This window comes from Rattus norvegicus, chromosome 2 (assembly GCF_021556685.1).
Source record: "Rattus norvegicus strain SHRSP/BbbUtx chromosome 2, alternate assembly SHRSP_T2T, whole genome shotgun sequence".
NCBI classification, from domain to species: Eukaryota; Metazoa; Chordata; class Mammalia; order Rodentia; family Muridae; genus Rattus; species Rattus norvegicus.
The window spans coordinates 182,548,860-182,551,307 of record NC_141535.1 but is presented as its reverse complement, the minus strand read 5'-3'; the positions used below and the strand labels follow the sequence as shown (position 1 = coordinate 182,551,307).

At 41.8% G+C, this 2,448-nt stretch overlaps 1 pseudogene; it reads left to right on the top strand.

Moving 5' to 3' along the window:
- Positions 1-1,144: 1,144 nt before the first annotated feature.
- On the top strand, positions 1,145-2,212 carry Tdpoz1-ps2 (TD and POZ domain containing 1, pseudogene 2; annotated as a pseudogene).
- The last annotated feature ends 236 nt before the right edge of the window (positions 2,213-2,448 follow it).

The window sequence follows — 2,448 nt, the reverse complement described above, 5'->3', positions numbered from 1 at the left end:
AAAAAACAAAACAAAACAAAAACAAATGAACAAAAAACAAAACAAAACAAAACAAAAAACACAGACAGGAACCTATCTGAAGGAACTCACAGTAGGGTCTTTATTTTCTTTTCCAGCTCAGGCACCATCCCCCCACCACCCAATGCAATACAGCCTTGAACCATCATTTTGGTGGTGAAGGAGTACCAAATGTCTTCTGTTCAGAATACCTGTGGACTTAAGTAACCTAAAAAACTGGAGGGGATGTACTTTAACATTGTTTAGACTTAACTTGAAGTAAATAGATGTAGATCAAATACAGACTCTTTGGGTAGTAAAATACACCTTTAATCTGAGTCTTGATGCATGAACACACACACCTGTAATCTAGATCTTAAGACTAGAAAACACACCACTAACTGGCCCCACTTCTGTTGCAGCCTATGTAAGTTACAGGAAGGAAGCTTTGAATTGTTTCCTGCTCACTCTCATCGTACTAGCAAGCTCATTTCTTCACTGGCATCTGAACCTACTTCTTCAGGATTCGGGTTGATACTGAAGAAGACCTGAGACTTCAAACCTTGTGGAATAAGTAAGTATTGGCTTTATCCAACTTTATATTACCTTGACCTTTGCCTACAGATTTCTCTCACACCTCCACTTTCTATTTATATAGAGACATTCATTCTTTATGTTCACTAAAGAACCATGATTAATACAACACAATCGAAATGAGTGTGTATATACATTTCCCAACTCTTCCACAGTTGAATAGAATAGCTAAAATTAGTTACCATTGACCTAAGATTCAATAAATACACACACACAGATGTACAGACGTATGGCGGGGTGTGTGGGGATGGTGGAGACTGAGAGAGACACAAACACAGAGAGACAGACGGAGACAAACACACACACACACACACACACACACACACACACACGTTTAACAGTCACTGTGGGTCTGTATTATGTTCAGTAGAACAAATATGGAAACCTAGAGAAACCTATAGAAATACAAGTTTCCAAGAATATAAATGGGACAATTTACCAGACAGTGAAAATAAAAGCTAAAGGATATGTACAACTGTATCCTAGAGAATGAAGAATAATTTCTATTACTTCTTTCAGATCAACTATAACCTCCAAACTACCTCCAGAAGACATGTCAAGGGACCTGGAATTCAAGAGGTGTGGCTACATACATAGCAGTGTTCAGAAGTTCTGCTACGAGTGGACCATTAGCAACTTTTCAGTTTGCATGGATGGAATTTTGGAAAATATTACAAGCCCAGTGTTCTCATTAGAGGCCAATGCAGAAGAAATGCAATGGTGTTTGAGGATACATCCAAATGGTATTGATGAAGAAAGCAAAGATTACCTGTCAGTTTACATGTGGTTGCTCAGTTGTCCAGAGAGTCCAGTTTGGGCAACGTTCCAGTTCTGGATTATAAATGCCCAAGGAGAGAAATATCAAATCATAAAGGTCCCAAATGTTTTAAAGTTTCTACCAAACCAAAAATGGGGGCACAAAAAGTTCATCCTTCGAGATTTCCTCCTCTTTTATAGGCACTGGCTTCTCCCTGAAGACCAGCTCACCCTGTGCTGCAAGGTGTGCATAGTAGGACCCGTCTTTAGCAGGCCTGGACAGAACATGACACCTGCAATCAGGGATCCAAGACAGATGTTGGCAGATGACCTAGGGGAGCTGTGGGAGAATCCCCTCTTTACAGACTGCACCCTGGTGGTTGCTGGCCAGGAATTCAGAGATCACAAGGCCATCCTAGCAGCTCACTCTCCAGTTCTTAGAGCAATGTTTGAACATTAAATGCTGGAGAGCGTAACAAATCGCATTGAGATCCATGACATTCATCTGCAAGTCTTTAAGGAAATGATGGCCTTCATTTACACAGGGAAGGCACCACACCTCCACAGCCACTCAATGGCCACTGGCTTTTTGGCAGCTGCTGATAAGTATGACCTGCAGGACTTGAAGGTCATGTGTGAGGATGCCCTGTGCAGGAACCTCTCTGTGAAAAATGCTGTACCCACTCTCATCCTGGCTGACCTCCACAAAACAGAGCACCTGAAGACTAGGGCCATGGATTTCATTATACTTCATGCTTCTGAATTCTCTGAGACCATGGGGTGGAAGTCAATGGTGGAGTCATATCCCCACTTGGTGGAGGAAGCATTTCACTCCCTGTCTTCCATACAGTGTCCTTTTTTGTAGCCCTCACTTAAACACCGTAAGATATTTTAGGTGCTTGATTGCTATGACCTACATCTGTCTTCCAAAAGTAGCAATGAGTGTTTTTTGCAAATGACTTCTGTTTAGACTACTGTGTTGCTGGAACATTTACAGTGAATCTGGGGAAAGGCAGCCTGGTGGCCCAAGATTTAAAACAGCTGTAATGTAATGTCAAAATGGTGTGTGGGGAAAGAGCAGCTCTAGGGTCTTGGACACTC